Raw genomic sequence first — 26981 nt, 5'->3', positions numbered from 1 at the left:
TAATGGGACTAGGCAGATTAATGGTTCAGCATAGATCAATTGGACCAAAAGGCGTGTTTCTATGCTGTAGTGTTCTACAACTAACAGATTTTCATGTCATCTAATTTTCATGATTTGTTGGTTCAGATTTGACTAATTAAAAGTATTGGTGAAGCATGGAGAAAATAGCTCTTCAAAGATCGCTGATGAAACTTCTGCATTCACCTGAACAGGCAGGAAGTCTCTGAAATAACTTCCCTCCAGGAGTCATTCCCCCAACACCAGCATATTCTGCAGCTCCTCACTCTCACCTCCTGTTAGCCACTCAGGGGTTAGATTCCACACTAATCTGCTTCCAGACTGAGTCCACATCTGCCCCAGTGACGCTACACACTGACCGGCATGGTGATCATCTCCACCCAATCCTTTCAACAAGCCAAACCAGGAGCTGAAATTTGCCTCTGATCATGGGCTCTACTCTGGCCTGGTCACACCCTCAGTGGGTTAACTATCACACTGACATTTAGTGGCTCCAGTTCTAGACCTGGAGAGGCACCAGATTCTGTTTGTTCGAATACTTCAGCTTTCTCACTCAGGAAACTTGCTGAGTTTCAGTCAGGACCAGCAGGGTGAGTAGGTGAGACACCCAATATTTCCAATCCCAGATGATCAAGGTCCACACTCCGGGGTAAGGAGTGGAAGATGCGAGGGAGCTGGATTAACATCAGTGGGGATACAGTCGTGACACAGGTCACTGAGGGACAATGTCAATGACCCTTCTCCCACAACTGGGGGAGGGGAAGGATGATGTGAGACAGCTGGATTAACATCGGTAGACAAAGAAGAGTTACTGAACAATATTGTAGTGGCTAGATAAACAAAGGCAGATACAGGGTGTATAACACAGGTCACTGGGGGAGTTGGGTTACTGTAAAATGAACAAAGGAACTGGATTTTAGACTTTGATAATTTTTGTTTAAAATGCCAGTACAATTCAGAAAAGATTCAAAAAATGTTCTTGGTCTTTGTAAATCAGATGAGAGTTGTTTTTTCAGCATGTTGTGTGGCTGGGAGAAATTAATGTCAGTTATAAAACAACCCAGATGTGAGGATTTATAAGCCAGGCAGTGTCCAGGGACACCTCGGTGAATCGGGAGAGACTGTACCAAACTCTGTGAGTAATTGTGGAGACTGCCAAACCACCCCCCCCCCCCCCCACTCCTCCTCCTACCAGGACTGTACATCACCGGAAACCACAACCCCACCCCTCCCTTTCCCAGAGATCGTTCACTGGCTCAGTCCCCACAGGGGCCCCCTCTCATGCACCAGCCCATCAGCAGAGTCAGAAACCAACCTCAGGCCCCTCCGCGGTGACCCACAGTGCATTGAGGCATACACTGTGAGATTCCAGAAGGTTCTCTAGGCTTCTCTCTTCAATCAGTCACCAAGAAACAGTTGTGATTTACAGTGAGTAACACCACGAGATCAGACTGAACTGTATCCGCACTCTAATCACAGTTCTCAAAGTAAATTTATTACTAAAGTATGTATATGTCACTGTATACGACCCTGACAGTCATTATTTAGCAGGCATTCACAGTAAATACAGAGAAATACAATAGAATCAATGAAAAACACACAACAAATATGGACAAGCAACCAGAGTGCAAAAGACAACAAACAGCAAATACAAAAAGAAAAAAAGAAAAATAAATAAATAAACAATAAATATTGATAATATGAGTCGCAAAGCCCTTCAGAGTTATGAGGTGAACACTGACGGGGGCTAGCACCTCCCCAGAGACCCCAACCTCCATGAACCAGTTCCTGGCAACAGAACAAAATGCTGAGGGGAAGTTTTCACACACCCTGATAAAAATCAGCCTCACAACTCACAGCTTAAAACCAAGTGCACTCAGCACAGGGGTGTGGCTACAAGATCACACTACCGAATCACACAGCAAGTCACCCATGTCCACATGTTGGATCTCAATCCAAAACACAGACTGTCCACCTCCCTCCAGACCTGCTGCACTCCCCTGGCAGTCTGTGATTCTTTGCTTCTGTTTCCAGCGTCTGCAGTCCATAAGACGTAGAAACAGAGTTAGGCCATTCAGCCCATTGAGTCTGCTCCACCATTCCATCATGGCTGATGTATTATCCCTCTTAACCCCAGTCTCCTGTCTTCTCCCCATAATTAATCAAGAACTTCTCACCCTCCACTTTAAATATACCCAGTGACTTGGCCTCCACAGCCGTCTGTGGCAATGAATTCCACAGATTCTCCACCCGCTGGCTAAAGAAATTCCTCCTCATCTCTCTTCTAAATGGATGTTCCACAGTTCTGAGGCTATACACTCTGGTCCTAGACTCATTCACTATAGGAAACATCCTCTCCACATCCACTCTGTCCAGGTCTTTCATCATTCGATAGGTTTCAATGAGATCCCCCTCATTCTTCTGAAACCCAGTGAGTACAGAGCCGTCAAACATCAGTTTCTTGTGTCTCCATTATTTAAAAATTAGCTTTATTTGTCACATGTACATCAAAACCTGTAGTGACACAAGAGATTCAGCAGATGCTGGAAATCCAAAGTAACACCAAGAAAATATTGGAGGAACTCAGTAGGTCAGGCAGTGTCTATGGAGGGGAATAAATAGTTGACGTTTCAAGCCGAGACCTTTATCATACCTCACAGTGAAATGTATCATTTGCATCAATAACCAACACAGTCTGAGGATGTGCTGGGGGCAGTCAGCAAGAGTTGCCACGTTTCCAGTGCCAACACAGCATGCCCACAACTTATGTGGGAGGAACTGGGAGCACCCAGAGGAAATCCACGTAGTCACCAGGAGAATGTGGCAGAATGGAACTGTGGGTGCTGATGTTAACATGATGCGACTGTCCTGAAGGAGGTGGTGAGGGCTGCCGCAGTTGTGTGCTGTCCTCAGGGAGAGCTAGAGTCTGACCCACCATTCGTAGCAGGAGTCTGGCAAGTTTGGAGACATTGGGGAAATGGGTAACACTGGAAACCCTCAGCAGGTCAGACAGCATCTGCGGAAGGAAAAGCTTCATGGTAGTGTAGATTTTAGTGTAATGATTTGCTGCGCCACTGATTGGGGTTTAATTCCCACCGCTGCTCTCTGTAAGGGGTTTGTACATTCTCGCCGTGACCACATGGGTTTCCTCTGGGTGCTCTGGTTTCCTTCCATGGTCCAAAGATGTACCGGATAGGGTTAGTCAGTTGTGGGCTTGCTATGTTGGTGATGGACATTTCAAGTTCAAGTTTATTGTCATTCAACTGTACACATGTATACAGCTAAATGAAACACAGTACATATATCACACAAAGCACATAAAAAAATTAACACAATTAACAGTTAAAAATGTATTCTGTAGATGTACAAACTGATATAACAGTGCACTTGTGGGCTGCTCCCGTACATCCTTGGACTGTGTTAGTCATTGACGCAAGTGACATTTCACTCTGTGTTTCAATGTACAGGTGACAGGGATCAGTTTAGGTTTAAGTCCCTTTCTCGGACTTTTCTCACTTTACCAGATCAACAAAGGCTCTTTGATCTGAAACACAAGGAGTTTCTATTTCTGCCTGACTTGCTGTGTTTCCAGAACATTCTGCCCTTATTCCTATGCTGCCTTTCTGAGTTTTGGAAACTCAGATGGGCAGCATAAAGATGATGTAATAGTATATTTGAGTGTTGGAGTTGGCACATTATTATGGTTTATGGTGAGGCCACATCTGGAGCACCATGTGTAGTTCTGATCACCTCACTAATGCAAAGATGGGGTTCTGCTAGAGTTAGTACAGAAAAGATTCACAGGGAGGTTGCCAGGACTGTGGAGTTATAAGGAGAGGCTAGAAAGGCATGGAATGTTTTCCCTGGAATGAAAGAGACTGGGAGGTGACTTTATAATTAATCCACAAGGGATGGATATATATATACACACATATACGAGGGGTGATTGATATGTTCGTGGCCTAAGGTAGAATGAGTCAATTTTAGAAAACCTAGTACATTTGTTTTTCAACATAGTCCCATCCTACATTTACACACTTAGTCCAGCGGTCGTGGAGCATACAGATCCCTTCTTTGATTGATACGTTCGTGGCCTATGGTAGAAGGAGATGAATTATTTACTTCAAACTTTCTGCATAATCACTCAAAGAGTTGAACTGCACATGCATGTAACGAGAGCTGTATAACTCATCTCCTTCAACCTTAGGCCAGAACTTACCAATCACCCCTGCTGTGGACCACTTCTGGAGGTCCAAGATGCTGACTTCTACAAAGAAGGGATCCGTATGCTCCACGACCGTTGGACTAAGTGTGTAAATGTATTATAGGACTATGTTGAAAAATAAATGTGCTAGGTTTTCTAAAATTGACTCCTTGTACCTTAGGCCATGAACATATCAATCACCCCTCATATGTATAGGGTATCTTACCAGTCTTTGTCCTTGTTCTCACCCTCTATCTGACCTCACAGCTTCTGTCCCTTCACACACCCAGCTTCACATCAGTGGAACCTGTGAGCAGGTTTAAACTCCTGGGAATGTGCACCTTGCACAACCCCTCATGGTCCCATAACACATTCTACACAATCAGGAAAGCTCACCAATATCTCTGCTTTCTGAGAGAAAGTAGAGAGCATCCACTGCACGGACAGGAAGTCTCTACAACGGGTAGTCAAAGCTGCCCAATGTATCACCAGCACCAGCCTGCATGCCATCAAGGGTATATGTACAGAAAAGTTCCCGTAAAATCATGAAGGATCCTACCCACTCTGCCCATGAACTGTTTGTCCCACTCCCATCGTAGCATCCACCCCAAAACAGCAGACTCCAAAACAGTTACTTCCCTCTGGCTGATCAACACCTCCACCCACTAACTCCACCACTACTTTATTATTTCCTCTCAGAATCACCTTATGTACAGACACTCCTGTGCCTAGCATCACTTTATGGACATACAATCAATTTATGTATCTAAGCTATCTTATGTATTTATATTTACAGTGTTTTTATTAGTGTGGTCTTTATCTTATTGTGTGTTTTTTGTGCTGCTTTGGATCCAGAGTAACAATTATTTCGTTCTCCTTTACACTTGTGTACCAGAAATGACATTAAACAATCTTGAATCTTTCTCTAACAATCCATTAACCATCAAGCAGATTACCTCACTCCGACAGATATTCCCTTTGTCCTGTCCATCCCCCTGCCCCTCACCTTCTGCAACTTCAAACCAACTTGTTCCTTGCTTTCTCTTGTTCCCAGTCTTTAACCTGATACGGTGACTCTGTTTTTCTCTCGACAGATGCCACTTGACCTGCTGAGTATTTCTAGCAATTTGTTTCAATTGTGTATTTCCAGTATCTAGAGCGTAGAACATTACAGCACAGGACAGGCCCTTCAGCCCACAATCTTGTGCTGATCTTTTAACCTACTCCAATATCAATCTAAACTTCCATCCCACATAGCCCTCCATTTTTCTTTCATTCACGTGCTTATCTATTACAGGTCAGGGCATCAGAGCTCAGAGTTCAATTCTGAAGTCTGTTTGTCCTCCCTGTGGAATGTGTGGGTTTTCTCTGGGTTCTCCAATTTCTTCCCACAGTCCAAAGGCGTATCAGTTATTAGGTTAATTGGTCATTGCAAATTGTCCTGTGAGTAGGCTAAGGTTATATCTGGGCAGTGCATCTCAAACTGTCTTAATAAATAAATAAATAAATCTAAGAGTCTAAATGTCCTTAATGTATCTGATTCTACTACCATCACTGGCAGAGCATTCCACATACCCACCACTCTGTGCAAAAAACCCAAGTCTGATTCCCCTCTATAGTTTTTGCCAATCATCTTAAAATTATGCCCCCTTGCATTAGCTCTGGGAAGAAGTCCCTGGCTGTCCACTCAATCTATGCTTCTTTCAATTGCATATAGGACTCACACAAGCAGCAGCGAGGATCACTCTGAAAGAAGCTTGGCAGGTACTGCTGATGTAGGCACCTTGCCATGTGAGTGCTGGCTATAATTTATCACAACTGCCAGGACCAGGGAAACCTCCCCCCGACCCCCAAATCCAGGTCAGTGAGTCCCAGGTTTCAAAGCCTGTGTGAGTCAGGAATTCAAAGCCACACTGTGATCACGAAGTGCCAGGGTCTAAACTGAAAACCGAGGAATGAGGTTGACAAGTCTGGGAGTCCAGGCCCCTGGAAGTCAGAGGCCCAACCTCTGAACCTGAGCCAGGGACTGTCCTGAGGTTGGAGGCACTTTGTGTGTGTTTCTGAAATAGGAGCTTCTTTTGCTGTTTCTTCCCCCTTTTTTTCCAGTCCTGATGAAGGGTCTCAGTCGACTGCTTATTCATTTCCATAGATGCTGCCTGACCTTCTGAGTTGCTCTAGTATTTTGTGTGGGTGTTGTCTGTGTTGTTCTGCTGAACATGGTGGACATGCTACGTCAGTGCCAGAATGTGGGCTGCCCCCAGCACATCCTTGGGTTGTGTTAGTTGCTAACACAAATGATGTTTGATGTGCGTGTGATAAATAAATGAATGGAAATCATCTATGGAATGCTGTCACTAAATCCCAGCTGGTGGCCGTACCCTGTAGGCCCAGCGTCCCAAATACAAATCTGATCACTTGAATCAAACTTAAAGTGCAGTTTGTCTCGGTGAGTGGCAGAAATCACTTGGGATTCAGGCTGATGCGAACAAAACGGTGATGGTACACTGCCCACACACACCAGGAGGTGTCAGGGAAGATTAGCATCAAAACATCAAATATGTTGTGAAATGCATTGCTGGTGTCAATGACCCTGTGCTGGGGGCAGCCAGCAAATGTCACTATGTTTCTGGTGCCCGCACAGCACATCCACAACTTACTAACCCCAACCCGTACATCTTTGGAATGTGGGAGGAAAGGAGAGCACCCTGAGGTTAATACAAATGTTTCAATGTATACATGATAAATAAAAGACTCAGAATGTGAACCTACATCTTTATTTTACCCTCTTTTTGCATTATTTATCCTTTACATATGCTTACTGTAATTTATAGTAATTTTTATGCATTTAATTGTATTGCTGACACGGTAAATGCAAGCAAACTTTTTCCACTGAGTTTGGGTGAGACAACCAGAGGTCATGGGTTAAGGGTGAAAGGTGAAATATTTAAGAAGAGCCAGAGGAGGAACTTCTTCACTTAGAGGGTGGTGAGAGCATGGAATAAGCTGCCAGCACAAGTGGTGCACGCCAGCTCAATTTGAACATTTAAGCAAAGTTTGGATAGGCACTTAGATTGTAGGGGTATGGTCCCTCCATGCAGGTCGATGGGAATAGACAGTTTGAATGGTCTCAGCGTGGACTAGATGGGCTGAAGGGCATGTTTCTGTGTTGTTCCCTTTCTATGTGTCTATCATTCTAAAACAACAAATTTCATGGCATATGTCAGATAATAGAGCAGATTCTGAGCACTAATTGTGTGGTACCTCTTTGCCTGCATACAGTTCTTGGGTCAGAGTCCTGTCTCTCTCGGAAGGTTCACAACCCCAGCCCATAACTGCTGAGCTATTTGGAATGGGCAGCAGTCAGGCATTCCTTCTCTCTCTTGTTTCCTTGTGTCACTCGCTGTCTCAGACTGACTGCAGATGGTGCGGAAGATCGTCTGACTAATGAATGCTCATATTGAAGCGGCTCTTGCAAACACAGCCGGCCTCCTCGCCAGTCAGCTAACACTTCACCTCCCACCAGGCACGGAAACTTCAGTAAACAAACCCAAGCAATCCCACTAAAAGGGTCATGGTGCCTCTGGATTTCAAAGAGACAGAGCAACCGTAGTTCTACAGCAGGGATATAGCTCCTTTAGCCCAACTTGCCCATGCCATTCGATTTCTGAACACACCAGAAACACCATCTCACTGATTGCTTTCTTTATGCACGGCTTATCTTTTTATATATTTCTTATTGTAACTTACTATTTTTATGTACCCTACTGTAGTGCATTGTCATAATCTCGATTCTGGCATGGTCCCGGAGGACTGGAAGACTGCAGATGTCACCCCAATCTTTAAGAAGGGAGGAAGGCAAAAGAAATGAGATTATAGTTAGCCTAACCTCAGTGGCTGGGAAAGTGTTGGAGTCTATTGTTAAGGATGAGTTTTCAGGGGTACTTGGAGACTAATGATGAAGTAAGTCAAAGTCAGCATGGTTTCTGTAAAGGGAAATCTCGTCTGACAAATCTGTTGGCGAGTTCTTCGAGGAAGTGTGGACAAAGTAGAGGCAGTTAATGTTATTTACTTGGATTTTCAGAAAGCATCTGATAATGAGGCTGCTTAACAAGATAAAGTCCTGAGGCGTTACAGGAAAGATGCTGGTATCCAGGAAGCAGTAAGTGGGAATAAAAAGGGTTTTTTCCTGGTTGTCTGCCGCTGACTAGTGGTGTTCCTCAGGGGTCAGTACTTGGACTGCTACCTTTCATATTGTTTGTCAATGATTTGGATAATGGATTGATGGCTTTGTGGCAAAGTTTGCGGATGATACGAAGATAGGTGGAGAGGTAAGTGGTGCTGAGGAAGCAATGCGATTACAGGGGGACTAAGACAAATTGGAAGAATGGGCAAAAAAGTGGCAGATGAAATACAGTGTTGAGAAAATAACCATGATACATTTTGGTAAAAGGAACAATAGTGCAGACTGTTTTCTAATTGGGGAGAAAATGCAAACATCAGAAGAGTCTTCATGCAAGACTCCCAGAAGGTTAATTCACAGGCTGAGTTTGTGGTGAAGACAAATGCAATGCTGGCATTTATTTCAAGTGGAATAGAATATAAAAGCAAGGAGATAAGGCTGAGGGTTTATAAGACACTAGTCAGGCTGCACTTGGAGTATTGTCAGCAGTTTTGGGCTCCATATCTTAGAAAGGATGTGTTGTCATTAGACAGAGTTCAGAGGAGGTTCATGAGGATGATTACAGGAATGAAGGGGTTAACATATGAGGAGCGTTTGGCAGGCTTTAGGCCTGTACTCACTGGAATTTAGAAGAATACGGTGGGACCTTGTTGAAACCTACCAAATGTTGAAAGATAAGGTGGATATGGAGAGGATGTTTCCTGTGGTGGGCCAGTCTAGAACTAGAACTAGAGGGTAAAGCCTCAAAATTGAAGGGTGACCTTTTAGAACAGAGTTAAGGAGGAATTTTTTTAGCCACAGGATAATGAATCTGTGGAATGCTCTGCCACAGATTGAGGTGGAGGCCAAATCCATGGGTATATTTAAAGTGGAAGTTGATCATTTTCTGATTGACTGGGGCATAAAAGGATATGGCAAGAAGGCAAGTGTATGGGGTTGAGTGGGATCCAGGATCAGCCATGATGGAATGGCAGAGCAGACTCGGTGGGTCAAATGGCCTAATTCTGCTCCTAAGTCTGATGGTCTTACACTGCCACAAAACAGCTAATTTCACCACATTGGTTAGAGTTAATAAACATATGAGATTCTACAGATGCTGGAATCCAAAGTAACATACACAAAATGCTGAAGGGACAGCAGGTCAGGTAGCATCTCTGGACAGGCTTTTGGGCTGAGACCCTTCATCCGTCATAATGAACCTGATAGCCAGGATGTTGGGCTCCCAGGAATGAAATATGTGAAGAGTGTTAATGGCTCTGGGTCTGTACTTGCTGGAGTTTAAAAGAATGGGGGATAGGGAGTGAATCTCATTGAAACCTATTGAATATCGAAAGGCCTGGACAGAGTGGGTGTGGAGAGCATGTTTCCTGTAGTGGGGGAGTCTGGGACCAGAAGGCCCAGCCTCAGAATTGAGAGACATACATCTAGAACGGAGATGAGAAAAATTTTCTTTATCCAGAGGGTGCTGAATCTGTAGAGTTCACTGTGGAGGCAAAGTCATTGAGTATATTTAAAGCAGAGATTGATAGGTTTTTGATTAATCAGGACATCAAAGGTGACTGGGAGAAGGCAAGGTAATAAATCGGCCATGATAGAATGTCAGAGGTGACGCGATGGGCTGAATGGACTAATTCTGTTCCTATGTCATGTGGTCTAGTCCTGTTTGCTTGTATGTGGCTCATATCTCTCAGACTCAGAGTCAGATTTATTTATCCCATGTACATTGAAACATACAGTGAAACACGTCATTTGCGTTAACAACCAACACACCCAAGGATGTGCTGGGGCAGCCCCCAAGTGTCACCACACATTCCAACGCCAGCGTAGCATGCCCACAATGATCAATAGAACACAACGACAAGCCCCATATTTTGCCTCCCACTTATGCACGTACCCCTTCCTCTAACTCCAAGACAGGGTGTGTTCTTTGGCCGCCAGCCTCCAGCGTACTCAAATTCAGACTCAGACACGTAGACATTTGGCTTTTGCCTATCCCAGCAGACTCAGAATAGAGCAGAGTACTTGCTGCAAACTCTGACCTGCCTGCCAATCCACTGGCCCCTGCGGCATGTAGTGGGCTTCATCAGGTCACACTGCTAGGTTAAGATCACCAGCTGATGTGGCTGGTGAACACAAAAGATCTAGTTTCGAGAATGTGGTATGGTCCTGCAGTAAAAGGTGCCGCACAGCTGGTCAGTTGTGCCCAGGGCTAGTGTGAGCATTGGCCAATGAAGTAGGTTGTGAAATGCCTCTGATCTGAGACACACCCTGCCTTGCCCTTCCAGCAACATGCTCCAGCAAATTTCTCTTTATTCAATACAACACCAGGGAGGAGCATAGAAACAAACACTCTTACACAAAGGGATTATTTTTTGAGGATTTGAGGAGATCAAAGTTCAAAAAGTTCAAAGTTCAAGGGAGGGTGGAGTGTGGCTGTGGGAAATGGTCTTTGTTTGCTGTCCCATAGTATCCAAAACCAGGACCCCCTAGAATCAAAAACAGTTCCTTCCCCAAGCACCTCCACCCACTAGCCCACCCCTCCACATCCCCAACCACCACTACGTCATCATGTCCTGTCAGTCAGCTTATGCAGACACTCCTGTGCCTAGTGTAGCATCACTTTATGGGCATACAATCAACCCATGTATTGTATATAAAGGCACTCTATATTTAGTGCATCTTTTCTTTATTATTGTGTTCTTTATTTTATTGTATGTGTGGTTTTTTTTGCTGTGCTGCATTGAATCCCGAGCAATAATTATTAAATTCTTCTTTACACTTGTGTACTGGTAACACTCTAGTCTTGATCTTGTTTTGTCTGTTCATTACTCAAAAATGGCCAGGGTTGATGGGGGTTGGGGTGATGCTGAGCCCAAGATTTTTGTGTAACTTCACAACTGTCAACCTAAATCCTGGGAACACAATCCCTGGATTGTTGCCTGATCCAAAGATTTTAGAGAACAAGTTCCAATGTGCCTGGAAAAAGTGTGAGAGCGTGTGCCAGGGAATTAGTAGGAAAGGATACAAAATACTTGAATCTGGCAGTTTCAGAAAGACTCTCCACACACCCACTCAAACATGAAAATACACGTACACACCCTCAGAGAAACAGACTGTTTGGCCATCAGGTCCATGAGAACTGTTATTCTGCCTAATCCCATTGACCCACACCTGGCAACGGCCCTCCATACACCTCACATCCATGTACGTCTCCAAACTTAGTTTAAATATTGCAACCAAACCTACATCCACCATTTCCAATGGCAGCTCATTCCACAATCAAACCACCCTCTGAGTGAAGAAGTTCCCTTCATGGTCCCGTTAAACCTTTCACCTTTCACCCAGGACCTTTAGTTGTAGTCTCACCCAGCCTCAGTGGAAAAAGCCTGCTTGCCTTTACCCTCAAAATGCTGGTGGAATGCAGCAGGCCAGGCAGCACCTCCAGGGGAAGCGCTGTTTTGGGCCGAGATCCTTCGTGTTGCTTGAATTTCCAGCATCTGCAGATTTCCTCATGCTTGCTGTTACCCTCCTATCTCTATCGCTTATTGACCGCTTTGTTATGCCTGCTGCTGCTTAGGGCAGCAATGAAGTTACTCCATCTCCTTGACATCTCCTTCAGGGCATCCTTCATCATTCCAGTAGCTTCCTCTTGTTTTTCACTTCTGCCAGCCAAGCAAGCCCCAGGTGACGACTCAGGGATACCATCGCACTCGATGTAGATGGATTCTTCATTGCAGTTTCCATATCAGTTTTGCTTTTACCAGTCAGGGTTGATAGCCCAGAGCTGAAGCCCCAAACCTGGAGGACCAGTGGACCTCTCTTAGTCTGACCTCTACCCTTTGACCTGTTTGGCATGGTGACCCTTCCAAGAGCCAAAGCATAAAGCCCTGACTCCAGCCGACATTGCTCTCTGGGTCTTTGAGGGATGCAAGCCTCTAAACCATGACAAGGTTGTGGTCCTCTTGGAGGGTACCTCTATTAAATCTCTCCTTATTCTGCTATTCTCCATGAAATAAATTCCTAACTTATTTAAACTTTCCCTGTAACTAAGGTCCTCAAGTCCTGGCAACATCCTTGTAAATTTTCTCTGTAAAAGTCCTCTTGGTTTCCTTTTTTTAAAACTTCAGACAGACACAATTTCCTGCACAAAAATCCATGCTAACCAACCCTAAATAATCCTCACTTTTCTAAATGCAGACACCCCTCCCAGGCTAAACTCCCTCTGGGTAAGAGGTGATCTCCAAAAGAAACCCCCTAAAACCATTTTTTTACTGGCTGGTCAGCACTGAACTTGCCTGACTGCTTCTAGGGAGTTCTGTTCGCTGGTGAAAAGCCACACAAGGCGTACCATCAGGGAGGTGGACCCAGCAAGGCGTCAAAGCCTAACCCACCCTGTGAGCCCAAGAAAGAGAGGAAAGACACCCAACAAACAAGGCTGCCTCATGTTCGCCAAGGAGGTTAGATCAGGACGTTAGATTTGCAAACTTAGTTCTCAAGGGATTCACTTGATTCTCGTTGCCTACACCTGCTTCTATTTCCTGACCTGAGCTTCAATAATCCTCATCAGCCAGGGTTCCCTAATCTTAAAAATCAACTTTACTTATCAGATGTACACAGAAATATACAGTGAAAATGTATCATTTGCATCAACGACCAACACAGTCCGAGGTGTGTTGGGGCAGCCTGCAAGTGTTGCCATGCTTCCAGCACCAACTTAGTCTGCCACAACTCACTAACTCTTATTCAACAGATCCAGGAGCCTGAGGCCACACACAGCATTTCAGGAGCAGCTTCTTCCCCTCTGCTATCACATTTCTGACTGGACAATGAACCAACGTACAATACCTCACAATTCTTTTCTCTTTTTCTTTTGCTCTCTTTTTGCACTAATTTAATTATATATATATATATAATTATGTATGTATATGTATGTATGTGTGTGTGCGTGTGCGTATTTATATTTATATATATATTTCTTATTGCAATTTGGTAGTCTTTTTTAATTATCATATATTGAACAGTACTGCTGCTGCAAAACCCCCTATTTCCATAAGATCTTTCATCTTTAAGCACCATTTGACTATTTATATTCACTTCTATACTGAGCTACCAAATAGAGTAAAATGCTTCATCAAAGATATCCTTGGCAACTCTGCATAAGGTGCTGAAGAGTCATGAGATGACATCTTGGTTGTGACCACCACAGGAAGGGAAATCTCCCCACACCAAGATGGAGTCCAGGACAAGAGGGCACAACTTCAGGATTGAAGGATGTCCATTTAGAACTGAGGTATGGAGAAATTACTTTAGTCAGAGGGTGGTAAATCTGTGGAATTTGTTGCCACGAGTGGCTGTGGAGGCCAAGTCATTGGGTGTATTTAAGGCAGAGATAGATAGGTTCTTGATTAGCCAGGGAATCAAAGGGTATGGGGAGAAGGCAGGGAAGTAGGGATGACTAGAACAATTGGATCAGCCCATGGCTGAATGGTAGAGCAAACTCGATAGGCCAAATGGCCTACTTCTACTCCTATATCTTATGGTCTAATTAGGCCATTTAGCCTATCAAGTCTGCTTCGCTATTCTTCTAAAATCCAGTGAATACAGGCCTACAGCCATCAAATGTTCCTCATATGATAAGCCATTCAACCCTGAAATCATTTTCATGAACTTCCTTTGAACCCTCTCCAATGTCAGCACATCCTTTCTCAGATAAGGGACCCAACACTGCTCACAATACTCCAAGTGAGGCATCACCAGTGCCTTATAAAGCCTCAACATTACATCCTTATTTTTATACTCTAGTCCTTTTGAAATGAAAGCTAACATTGCATTTGCCTTCCTTATACCATGAGGATTCCCAAGTCCCTTTGCAACTCAGATGTTGGAATTTTCTCTCCATATAGAAAATAGTCTACGCTTTTATTTCTTCTGCCAAAGTGCATGACCATACACTTCCCAACATTGTATTCCATCTGTCACTTCTTTGCCCATTCCCCTAATCTGTCTAAGTCCTTAGACCCACTAACTATTTTTGTATCATCTGCAAACCTGGCTACAAAGCCATCAATTCCGTCATCCAGATCATTGACATTGCTGAAGTATGTCAACACTTGTGTTCAGCAATCCTTTGACTGTTTTAGTTATTGACACAAATGCCATATTTCACTATATATCTGATGTCTCAATGTACTTATGACAAATAAAGCTAACGATCTTTGACTATTTACATTCACGTTTATACTGAGCTACCAAATAGAGTAAAATGCTTCATCAAAGATATCCTGGGCAACTCTGCATAAGATGCTGGAGAGTCACGGAGATGACATCTTGGTTGCAACCACCAGAGAAAGAGATACAAACACAAAGTTCACTGCAGATGCTGTTGTCAAATCAAGACGTACAAACAAGCTGGATGAACTCAGCATCCGTTGAAAGGAGCAGTCAACATTTGGGGCCAAGACCCTTCATCAGGACTGAAGAAGGAAGGGGCAGGGGCCCTATAAAGAAGGTGGGGGGAGGGTGGAATGTGCCAGGTGAAAAACCAATCAGAAGAAAGATCAAGGGGCGGGGGAGGGGAAACAGGGAGGGGATAGGCCAGAGAGGTGAAGAAGGAATGTAAGGGGAAAGCACTATGGGTAGTAGAAGAAGGCAGAATCATGAGTGAGGTGGTAGGCAGCTAGAAGAGGAGACAGAGTGAAAGTGGGATGGTGGAAGGGAGAGGGAGGGAATTACCAGAAGTTGGAGAATTCAATGTTCATACCAAGGGGCTGGAGAATACCCAGATGGTATATGAGGTGTTGTTCCTCCAAGCGAAGTTTGGCCTCATCATAGCAGTAGAGGAGGCCAAGTATAGACATATCCGAATGGAAATGTGAAGGAGAGTTGAAGTGAGTGGCAACGGGAGATCCTGTCTGTTGTGGCAGACGGAGTGTAGGTGCTCGATGAAGCGGTCCCCCAATCTGCGTCGGGTCTCGCTGATGTAGAGTAGGCTGCACTGGGAGCACCAGATGCAATAGATGACCCCAACAGACTCATAAGTGAAGTGTTGCCTCACCTGGAAGGACTGTTTGGGGCCCTGAATGATGGTAAGAGAGGAGGTGTAGGGACAGGAGAGAAAGAGAAATCTCCCCACACCAAGATGGAACTGGAGATACGTGATGACATTTTGTGGGCAGCTCACAGAACTACTAGATATACTTTCAGATCATAAGACCATAAGCTATAGGAGCAGAATTAGGGCACTTGGCCCATTGACTCTGCTCCGCCATTTCATCATGGCTGATCCAGTTTTCCTCTCAGCCCCATTTTCCTGCCTTCTCCCTGTATCCCCTCATGCCCTGACCACAACAATCTATCAACCTCTGCCTTAAATAATCATAAAGACTTGGCCTCCACAGCTGCCTGTGTCAAAACATTCCACAGATTCAAACACTTTTTCTGGACTACAATCACTGCGGTCCACAGCCTGAAATTTCCCTTTAAGTATTTCTGAAGCACCTAAATGAAATGGCGATTTTATGATCTCCTGAAAGGTTTGGTAGACTTAAGAGAAGGCAGGTACAATGCCTTGAAGATGAAGATCTGCCATCAACTTCAGGCCAGATTCAAGCGTCGAGGCCCGGGAACAGAAAATGAAGCAAGAAACTCTGTCTGAGCCCATGCCACCTGCCTGCATTTGAACCAACACCCTCTCTTCTTGCTGCTACCATCGGGTGGAAGGTGTGGGGGTCTTGATTGCTACACTGCCATGGCTCATGGACCGGCTTCACTCACTTGACTCCATAGCCTTTGGACTCACTTTGGGGTCTCTGCACTTTGTATTCTATGTACAGTATTACTTTTTTGCTGACTTTTTTATTATTTGCATGGTTTGTCTTCTTTTTCACATTGGATGATTGTGTGTGAATTTTTGTGGTTTCTATTGTGTTTCTTTGCTTTGTGGGTGTCTATAAGATGAATCTCAAGAATGTATATGATACACATACTTGATAATAAATTTGAGGAAGTATTCAGAAGGCTAGTAGAAAGTCAAACTTAAAATAAGCAAGTGCGCCCGTGCGCAACAGGAAGTGATTTAATTATATTAGTACCGATGAAAACAGGATACAACTGGTTAAAGAGAAAGTTGTGGCCATTTTCAGAGCCAGAAAACCCAAACACAGTTAGTTCAAGGCCTGCTCCAATATTAACTACTGTGGCGGCACAGCGACATAGCAGTTAGTGCAACATTTTAGTCAGTGATAGGGTTTCAGCTCCTGCTGCTGTCTGTAATGAGTTTGTACCTTCTCCCATTCTGTGTGTGCTTTTTCTGGGCACTCCACTGTTCTCCCTCATTCCAATGACGTATCAGGTAGGGTAAGTAAGTTGTAGTCTTAAGTAAGTAAGTAAGTATTGTGTGGCGCTGGGAGCATGGTGACACTTGCGGGCTGCCCCCAGCATGATCCCGGGTCTGTGTTGGTCATTAATGCAAAACGGTGCATTTCTCTCCAATATTTGAATGTAGATGTAACAAGTAAAGTTGATTTTCAATATTTTATCTTTATTGTTAGATTCCTGCCCAAATGGCTGCTGCATTGCCTCCACTTTATCTGCCATTTTAGAAAGCTAAGCCATCGTAGTGGGGAGAAAGAGCACAAAAAAGTGCCTCAACTGTGAGGGAAAAGCCTCAGCAAGTGGTCCTTTGGGTGCATTATGAGAGTACTTAGTGGTAAAGCCTGTATGTATTGTTTTCAGCAGAGGAACTGGGCCCATGGTCAAAGTACGATCAACGGAACGAAGACCATCATCCTCCACCTCGAGGGATAGCCATGATGACATACATGTCACCATATACAACCCTGAGATTCAATTTATTGTGGGTATTCACAGTAAATGCAAGAAACACAATAGAGTCAATGAAAGACCGCATCCAACAGGATAGATGAACAATGTGAAGAAAACAATGAACTGTGCAAATACAGAAGAAACATAAATAAATAAGCAAACAAACCATAACCTCAAGAACATGAGATGGAGAGTGCTGGAAAGTGTGTCCACAGGTTGTAGGAGCAGTTCAGTGACTGGGTGAGTGATGTTTTCCCTTCTGGTTCAAGAGCCTGATGGTTGGGGGTAAAACTGTTCCCAAACCTGATGGTGCTCACCACCTCATCATGGACAACGGCCAGTGGAAGCCAATTGTGAACATTTTACCAATTCTAATGAGCAGTGTCAGCCTGAAACGTTGACTGTTTATTCCTCTCCATAGATGCTGCCCGACCTACTGAGTTCCTCAGCATTTTGCGTGCAGTGCTCTGGATTCTGCATCATCTGCCGAATCTCTTGAGTTTGAAGAGAAAAACCATGCTTAGAGAAGGGGGCATCAAGGAAACAGAGCTTCTGCAACATTAACTCTTGATACTATGACTCTGCTTCTACCCCCACAGATACTGCCCAGCCTGCTGAGTGTTTCTACCAATTCTTGCCTTTAATCGTTATTGAAGAAACAGTTTATGGGACCTTACAATGAAACGCTGTGACAAAAAAACCTTTAACATGAGAGGAGTGGTGGTGGTAGAGGCAGAAACTTTGGGACATTTAACAGATATTTAGATGGGCGCATGAACGTGAGGAAAACGGAAGGATATGGACATTGTGTAGGCAGAAGGGATTAGTTATTAATTGGTTTGGCACAACACTGTGGACAGAAGGGCCTGTTCCTGTGCTGCTCTGTTCCTTGGCCTACCTATTGTAGTATCCGAGAATGTGTGGCCTGGATCAGTGACTGCCCCTAGGTAGCACTGACATCAGTAAGTGCTTCCAGAGAGGTTGGTTTTGACACAAATCAATTCTGTCCTCAGATGACCTGCATCTGCCTTAATTTGCCTATCACCACAACAGGTTAACAGCAGGTCATATGACATGCTCTCTAATCCTGCAGCATCCTGGTAGAGCTCCTTTATAACCCCTCTAAACCTCAACACGATACTCCAAGTGAGGTCTAACCAGAGTTTTATACAGCTGCAACATTACCACATGGCTCTTGAACTCATTCCCCAGACTAATACAGGCCAACACACCACACACCTTCTTAACCTCCCTATACAGTTGGCCCTCCTTATCTGCGGAGGATTGGTTCCGGGACCCTCCACAGATACAAAAAATGTGGATGCTCAAGTCCCTTATTTAGCCTGACCACTGTGGTGCTTTTTAGGACCAAACAGTTATTTAAACTGTATCCGTGCAGTGGACATTAGGAGCAGGTGCAGCTCCGTATCTGCAGTGTTTCTGTTCACGAAAATAATCACGATCATGATTGAAAATAAAGTGTAAGTAATAAAGCAATCGGAAAGAGGTGAAACGCCATCGGTCATTGGAAAAGCGTTAGGCTACAGTCAGTCAGCGATCGGAAGAATTTTAATGGAGCATTTGAAAGGCCCTGCCCCGATGACAGTTACAATTAATCAGCCCAATCACAACTTCAACAAAAACAAAATCTCATCACCATTTTGAATTGGGTGACCCCCTTATTCTGAAACTGACTAGTTGTACAATACACACAATATAATGGAGGAAGTCAGCAGGTCAGGCAGCGTCATTGTAGAGGAATAAAGAGCCAACATTTTGGGCTGAGACCCTTCATCAGGAAGGATTCATCATGAGTTCCAATGAGATCTTGGCCCAAAGCAACAGCTCTTTATTCTTTCCCACAGATGCTGCCTGATCTACTGAGTTCCTCCAGCACTCTGTGTGTGTTACTCAGGATTTCCAGCATCTGCAGAATCTCGTGTTTATAAGTTGTATAATAAATGTTTTAATAATTCACTTCAAGACTCCACAGAACCTACAACTTGGATTAAGACCGTAGGTGTTTCTCTCCTCAGGTGTAACTATGGGCCTGCACTCCTAGATCTGTTCCTCCTGGCTGCCATTAACCCAATACTCTGCCTTTTAATGTGACCTTTGGGAGGTGTGAGGGGACTCATTTTGGAAATCTCTTGGCCTTGGCCCAGATTTGGAGCTGGGACTGCTGCTGACCTCATGATCCTGATTCAAGAGCAAGAGGGATGAGCCCTCAGCCACAGCTGATCAGGCAATCTCTGCAATTCCTTGAGTTTCAGAGATAATCCAGAGGAGTTGGTGACCCTACTAAAGCCCAAGATACTGGCTTCAAGTCTGGAGACAGAACAGCTCTCAGAGAATCCAGGAAAAACCTTATCTCAGGAAACAGGAGGACCCGTCTATGCTCATGGACTGTTTGTCCCACTCCCATCAGGGAGAAGGCTATGTAGCATCCATGCCAGGACCACCAGACTCAAAAAGTCATTTTCCTCAAGCAGTAATGCTGATCAATGCCTCCACCTACAAACCCACCCCTCCACACCCCCAACACTACTACTTTATAACTTAAGACCATAAGATATAGGAGCAGAAGTAGGCCATTCAGCCCATCAATCTGCTCTGCCATTCAATCATGGGCAGATCCCCAATCTTCCAGTCATCCCCACTCCTCTGCCTCCTTGTCATACCCTTCGATGCCCTGGCTAATCAAGAACCTATCTATCTCTGCCTTAAATATACCTAATGACTTGGCCTCCACACCCGCTCGTGGCAGCAAATTCCACAGATTTACCACCCTCTAACTAAAGTAATTTCTCCGCATCTCAGTTCTAGATGGACTTCCTTCAATCCTGAAGCCAAGCCCTCTTGTCCGAGAATCCTCTACCATTAGAAATAACTTTGCCATATCTAATCTGTTCAGGCCTTTTAACATTCGGTATGTTTCTATGAGATCCCCCCTCATTCTCCTGAACTCCAGGGAATACAGTCAAAGAACTGCCAGATGTTCCTCATACGGTAACCCTTTCATTCCTGGAATCATTCTTGTTAACTGAACTAATCATTCAGTTAATATACTGACCCTCTCCAATGTCAGTGTATCTTTTCTAAAATAAGGAGCCCAGAACTGCACACATTACTCCAAGTGTGGTCTCACGAGCGCCTTTTAGAGCCTCAACATCACACTCCTGCTCTTAAATTCTAAATCTCTAGAAATGAATGCCAACATTGCATTCGCCTTCTTCAGATTTTCCTGTCAATCAGCTCACGTACAGACACTTCTGTGCCTAGCGTCACTTTATGTACATACAGTCAATCTATGTATATAAGTTATCTAATGTATTTATATTTATTGTGTTTTTATTAGTGTGTTCTTTGTCTTATTGTGTTTTTTGTGCTGTATTGGATCTGGAGTAACATTTATTTTCTTTTTCTTTACACTTGTGTACTGGAAATGACATTAAATAATCGTGAATCTTGAATTGCTTCAATCTTGAGTCCCATGAGCAAGTGGCAGAGAGGCAGGGAAATGTGAACTTATAAATAAACGTCTTTTACAAGTATGGTGAAAGGGAGACAAATGAGCAGCAGGATTGTAGGCAGCCTGTCTGCCGAGAGGGGAGACCGGACAGTAACCCATGAATGAGGAATTCTTTCAGATGCTAAACTGGGAGTTGGCAAACAGGAAGTTCTGTTTCCACACAGTCACACTCAGCCAAGGTCTCTCCCCCCCCCCCCCCCACCCCCCTGCCCCTGGCTGGGTCTGCTCGCAGAGACATTGTGCACGGGTAGCAATGAGATCCTCCACAAGGGAGAAAGGGAAGGACGAAAGCTATTGATAAATAATTTTACAGGAGGCAAATAATCAAGTAATTGAGTTATTAAGCAGCTCTCGCCACGAAAGATGAGAATTCTCAGGGCAGGAGAGAGAATCTCATGGCTACACATCTCGCTGTTCACCTTGGCTGTGGCACTGATCCAAATAGTCCAGACATTCAGGAATTCAGCAGCTCCTCGCCTTCCAGCAATCAGAAGCTGAATCGTTAACCTAGCCACTTGCTTTAACTGGGGCACTGGGTCGTGAAATTCCCACTTCTACTGGACACACTCAGCAGCCAAAGGGTGCCTCAAATTGTGGTTCAAAGATAAAACTGCAAATGGCTTCATGGACCCTGTGGGGACTCCCCACCCTGGGGAGTATCAGGCCCAGACAGAATTACTTACAGAGACTTTGAAGTCCGACCCTGGGGAGTATGGGTCTCTGACAGAATTATTTACAAAGACCCTAATGTCCCACCCTGGGGAGTATCAGGCCCAGACAGAATTATTTACGGACTCCAACATACTGTACTTAATGATGCATGCCACATTCTTAAGGCTTCGAATTTTGAACAAGTCCTGGATGCTGGGGAGGCCAGTGTCCATATGGAGTTGGCCGAGTTTACAACCCTCTGCACCTTTTTCCAATCTTGTTCTTTGGAGCCTCCACACCAGATGGTGATGCAACTGGTCAGAATGGTCCCTGCAGTACATCTGTAGAAATGTGTTAGAGTCTTTGGTAACATACCAAATCTCCTCAAATTCCTAATGAAATAGAGTTGCTGGTGTGCCTTCTTTGTGGTTGCATCAATATGTTGGGACCAGGATAGATCCTCTGAGATGCTGACACTTGAAGATCTCAGGGTGATGATAAATGGTGGGCTCTCATGAAGAGATGTGTGAAATGGCCCACATTTCCACAGTATTGTGTCGAGTGCTTTATGTTGGAGCATGACATTGAACATACTAGGACAGAGAACTTTACTGCACAGGAACAGGCCCTTCGGCCCACAATGTTGTGCTGAACCAAATAAATTAATAATCAAATGACCAAGTAAACTAATCCCTTCTGTCTACACAATGTCCATATTCTTCCATTTTCCCAACATTCATATGCCTACCAAAATATCTCATAGAAGTCTCTAATGTATCTGTCTCTACCAGCTCCACAGGCAGCACATTCCAGGCACCCACCACTCTCTGTGTAAAAACTTGTTCCTCATATTTCCTTTGAAATTACCCCCTCTCAGCTTAAATGTATGCTCTCTAGTGTTAGACATCTCAACCCTGGGAAAAAGATACAGTTTGTCTACTCTGTCTATCTCTCTCATAATCTTATAAACATCTGTCAGATCTCCCATCAGTCTCTGCCGCTCCAAAGAAAACAACCCAAGTTTGTCCAAACTCATTATATTACATACCCAATATTACATAATTTGGGCAGCATCTTGGTAAACCTCTCCTGCACCCTCTCGAAAACCTCCACATCATTCCTATAATGAGGTGACCAGAACTGGTATTATAAGGTGTGGCATTGCTAGGCAACTTTAATCAGTTATGGGTAATACATGAAGCAGAAAGTAAACCGCTGGAGGAACTGAGTGGGCCGGGCAGCATCTGCGAGTGGGGAAGGTATAGTCAATGTTTCAGTTCAACAGGTCCAGAGATGGGTTACATCCCAAAATGTCAACTGCCCATTTCTTTCTGCAGATGGAATGCAAACCTGCCGAGTTCCTCCAGCTATTCATTGCTTGTTTCAGTTTGCAGTATCTATAGCAGGCATGGGCAAACTACGGCCCGGGGGCCGTATGCGGCCCGTTAAGCTTTTTAATCCGGTCCGCAGAACTTGATGAAATTATATTAATAAACCTTGTTAACGTTTTTTCCCCGCAATTCTGGCGTTTTCCCAATAGATGACGCACTCTATATACATTGACCTTTGTTGAGGTGCAGCGTATTACTCCACATTTGCGCTTTACTCTTTGTTCGGCTCGACCTATTTGTGTGAACAGGCGTTCAGTGTCATGAACATCAACAAAGCCAGCCACAGATCCAAGTTAACTGACCAACACCTCAGATCCATCCTGAGAATCGCCATAACAAAACTAAATCCAGACTTTGATGCGCTGGCTAAAAAGGGAGACCAACAACACTGTTCCCACTGAAATTAAAAATAAGTTTCTTCGTTGTGTTTTGTAAAAAATGCATTTGAAAATATTTTTTTCAATAAGCCTTACATGTTACATGTCATTTCTGTTAAGTGATGGACATGAGTAGTGCGCAGGTGCACGTACGTTCTCAAAATAAAAAATGCGCTCCAGATCAAATAACGTGCTCCGCATACTGGCGCGTTCTCACTGTTCTGTCATTGTGCGGGTCGTTGTTGAGTTTTGGCACAGGGGACAATTGAATAAGAAGGAGCAGGACAAGTAGACCTGCATCTCCTACCGTTTTTGAAATAAAGACAGTCAGGAGGAGAGTCATGATGATAACTTCTTGAAGGATAACAGAATTTTCAGTGCTTTAAAATTAAATGAATAAAATACAGCTTTTTTTAATAGTAACAGTTACTATTAAAAAAAGCTGTATTTTATTCATTTAATTTTCAGTGTTTTAAAAGTCATTTCAATAAATAGCTAAATACCATGGGACTTCAAAGATAGATATTTTGTTGTAATGCATTTGTTCATTTTCAATTGAAATTAAAGCACATGTTTTCTACATATCCCATGATATTTTATATTCTCTTATGAGGTGTATTACCAAAACACTCCGTCCATCTGCTCCTGGTCGGGCCCCCCTGTCAAACTTTAGAACCCTTTGTAGCCCACAAGTCAAAAAGTTTGCCCACCTCTGATCTATAGTCTCTTGCCTATATACATACAGGGACCATTTGTAGATCTAAAATTTTAGTGGTAATTAAAAATTAAGGACTAGTGTTATTTGTCGCGTGTACATTGAAACACACTGTACAGTGAAATGCATTGTCTGCATCAAATCAAATCCACGAGGATGTGCTAGAGCAGCCCACAAGTGTCGCCGAGCTTCTGGCAACAACATAGCATGCCCAGAACTTACTAACCCTAACCCATATGCCTTTGGAATTTACTTTATTGAGATACAATGCAGAATAAGCCCTCCTGGCCCTTCGGGCTGTGCCCCCAGCAATCCCTGATTTAACCTTTGTCTAATCTCAGAACAATTTACTATGACCAGTAAAACCACAAATTGGTACGCCTTTGGACTGTGGGAGGAAATCAGAGCATCCGGAGGAAATCCAAGCATTTCATGGGGTGGACAGATACCTTTCAGATGACATTGGAATTAAACTCAAAACTCTGACACCCTGAGCTGTAATAGCATCATGCTAACTGCTACACTACCGTGGCATCATGGAATGTCTTTTAGACATTTTATCAACAGAGTAATGGCTGTGAAGAGAGTGAGCTACTGACTGGCAATGGGAGGCTTCTGAAGAGATGTGTTTTTGACACTGACAAGTCAAGCTCTGCTGCTGACACTTGTAGAAAGGTACCTTGTTAGACGTGACAGCCATCAATGCTGCTGGAGCACAGAAACCAGCCGTTAGGCATGGAACATCCTGAATTTTGCACCATTGTAAATCCCACAGGGAAACAACAGTGTAGGAGCTATGTACCTATTTATTGTCTGTCGATATTGTACTTGTGTTGTACAATGTCACTCTGGGTTAAGGTAATTTGTCATGTGGGTTTGGGTGGCAGTTAGCGGGTGGTGCTCAGTGCTAATATAGTCACCTGGTGTCTGGCTTAGAGAGGGGGTGATAGGGAGCACTCATCTTTGTTTGAATTTGATCCAGTTACTTTCACATGAGTTAGCAAAGAGCAGAATGATTTTATTGTTGATTTGTAATGAAGGATTAAACTTACTTTTTCAACTCGGAATTCAGTTTGTTGGAAGAATGACATAAAATGCGATACTCCCTCACTTCACCTCCCAGCAACTTTTCACATGTTTTCAGGTAGTCACTACAATAGATAAATGTCCAGGTTAACCAGGATGACTTTACAAGTCACAGGTAGATGGGGTTATAAGACAGCTTTTGGCACATTGGCTTTCATAAACCAGAAAGTTCAGGAATTGGGATGTTATACTGAAGTTGTAAAAGATGTTGGTGAGGCCAACTTTGAAGTATTGTGTTCAGTTCTGGCCACCTACCCACAGAAAAGATATCTGTAAGATTGACGAAGTACAGAGAAAATTCACAAAGATGTTGCTGGGGCTTGAAGACCTGAGTTATAAGGAAAGATTGAATAGGTTAGGACTTTATTTCCAGGAGAGATTTGATAGAGGTAGACAAAATTATGTGGGGTACAGATAGGATAAATGGAATCGGGTTCTTTTACCCGAGGTTGAATGAGGGCAGAACTAGAGGTCACAGGTTAAGATAGATAGATACTTTATTGATCCCAAAGGAAATTACTGTGTTACAGTAGCATTACAAGTACACAGATATACAAATATTAGAAGGGGAGTAGGAAAGAATTAAAAAATAAGTCACTACAGTCTGACAGGAGGGGGTCATCACTTCCCTGCTATAGGTTGACTTATTATCAAGCCTAATAGCCGAGGGTAAGAATGAGCTCATATCGCGCTCTTTGGAGCAGCACAGTTGTCTTATTCTATCACTAAAAGCGCTCTTCTGTTCAGACAAGGTGGCATGCAGAGAGTGAGAAACATTTTTCAGAAGGTCCTTCTTGGGTGCTGAGACCACACAGTCAGCACCCTTTCCAGGCTGAGACTCAGACTGAAACTGTACTGGAGAATTCCACACAGCTGCTCAGCACTCTCCTTCACCTGGGGTTCACCCTATCGGCCCCAATGCTTCCCCAGAGCCCTTCTCACCTGCTCAGTAGTGAAGGTGAGTGCATGATGACTGGTGAGTTGATGGGAGGTGAGGATCAGAACGATAGCAGTTGGTATGTGGAGCTGAGGATTGCAGGCGTGGATGGGCAAGGAGGGGATGTAGGTAGTGGTAGCCTCTGTTGTTCGTCCACGTATTGAAATGGAGAGGGGAGGAGGGGAAGCATTGGCAGTGAGGGAGCACTGGGTGCTTCGGCACCTGGACTGTTGTGCTGGGGGGAGGAGGGTGTGAACAGGAGGGCAATTGTCAAACCTATTGAAGAATTGGTTTAACTCATTGGCCCATTCCCAGCTGCATTCCGAGGCTCGACAGCTAGGCTGATTGAAGCCAGTGATGTTCTTCATGCCTCTCCACACCTCTCGTGTGCTACTCTGCCCAAGCTTGTTCTCCAGCTCTCCTGTGTTCCTCTTTAGCCACCTTGATCTTCTCCTTTAGTTCCCTCTGCACTTGTAAGGGTAAAAGGTGAAATATTTAAGGGGACCTGAGGGGGAACTTCTTTGCACAGAGTGGTGAGAATGTGGAACGAGCTTCCAGTGGAAGTGGGTGCGGGTTTAATTGGAACATTTAAGAGAAGTTTAGATAAGTACCTGGAACAGAAGGGTAGGGAGGGATATGTTCCAGATGCAGGTTGATGGGATGAGGCAGAATAACATTTGGGCATGAACCAGATGGGCCAAGGGGGCTGTTTCTGTGCTGTAGTGCTTGATGACCCTATGACATCAGGGAACAGTACAGACAGGCTATCTGATACTTAAGTCATGGTCATAGACATATTTGTTCCGTTAATCAATATTTGTGTTTCCAGAAAGCCATCACTTTGTACTGTGGTAAAGGGTGGCTGTTTCGGGTGTCTGAATTCCTAAAAATAGTTTTGAGTATTCAGATGTGGTCTTGTGAGTTGAGATGTGATCTCACTGTAAATATGTAATTTTACAGAACCACATCTACCCCCAATATACTGAAGTACGGAATTATAACTAATGAATCTGTACTGTATGGGTCTCAGCCCGAAATGTCAACTCTTGATTCCTCTCTGTAGCTCT

The 26981-nt window shown here is 44.0% G+C and overlaps 1 protein-coding gene across 5 annotated transcripts in view; it reads right to left on the bottom strand.

Moving 5' to 3' along the window:
• Window positions 1-26981, bottom strand: part of LOC132399028 (zinc finger protein GLIS2-like) — a 90448-nt gene that overhangs the window by 25693 nt on the left and 37774 nt on the right. For 2 of the 5 annotated variants that reach the window (XM_059978915.1, XM_059978917.1), the window contains one exon: window positions 24944-25042. The exons of the other annotated variants lie outside the window; for them this stretch is intronic. The gene's annotated coding sequence lies outside the window, so the exon portion shown is untranslated. The remainder of the gene's footprint in view (window positions 1-24943; window positions 25043-26981) is intronic. 5 annotated transcript variants of the gene reach the window in all.

The sequence above is a fragment of the Hypanus sabinus genome, chromosome 9 (genome assembly GCF_030144855.1).
Source record: "Hypanus sabinus isolate sHypSab1 chromosome 9, sHypSab1.hap1, whole genome shotgun sequence".
In the NCBI taxonomy this organism is placed as follows: Eukaryota; Metazoa; Chordata; class Chondrichthyes; order Myliobatiformes; family Dasyatidae; genus Hypanus; species Hypanus sabinus.
This window is presented reverse-complemented; position numbering and strand designations above follow the sequence as displayed.